At 33.3% G+C, this 583-nt stretch overlaps 1 pseudogene; it reads left to right on the top strand.

Annotated features, from left to right (window-relative positions):
* Window positions 1-226: 226 nt before the first annotated feature.
* Window positions 227-345, top strand: LOC111736068 (annotated as a pseudogene).
* The last annotated feature ends 238 nt before the right edge of the window (window positions 346-583 follow it).

Below are 583 nucleotides of genomic sequence, written 5' to 3'. Positions count from 1 at the left end.
AGTGCAGTCAAAATATTTGTTTTATTCAAATACTTTTTTAGTATCAAAATTGAATAGGCAGATACTTCTGCTTTGTCTACCTAAAACTTAAGGAATAGACAATGGAAAATATACTCATTGAATCATTCATTTATGCATTCCATAGACATTTATTGAGCACCACGAAGTGCTATAACTATTCTCTACTGGGATACATAAAACCAAATTCATAAAAAACTGCAAATAAGTCTACAGCCATGCCACCATGAACAAGCCTGATCCTATCTGATCTGAGAAGCTAAGCAGGGTCCAGCCTGGTTAGTACTTGGATGGGAGACCACCTAGGAAGACCAGGTGCTGTAGGAGTAAAAAGTAAAAAAAATAAGGGATTGTAAGATAACAAGGTCCTTGCAGTCTGTGAGGTCTACCAAGTGTCGCCTCATCATAAAAAAAAAAAAAAGTGCAAATAAGACAGTGGATGTCATCCACACACCAAAATAACTGCAGTAATTAAAAACATATTCTAGATTATAACTAGAAAATTTAACTATATTTTGCATTCATTAAGCAGAAAAATGAAAAATAAAATATATTTAAACAACCA

The sequence above is a fragment of the Pteropus vampyrus genome, unplaced genomic scaffold, assembly GCF_000151845.1.
Source record: "Pteropus vampyrus isolate Shadow unplaced genomic scaffold, Pvam_2.0 Scaffold17, whole genome shotgun sequence".
In the NCBI taxonomy this organism is placed as follows: domain Eukaryota; kingdom Metazoa; phylum Chordata; class Mammalia; order Chiroptera; family Pteropodidae; genus Pteropus; species Pteropus vampyrus.
This window is presented reverse-complemented; position numbering and strand designations above follow the sequence as displayed.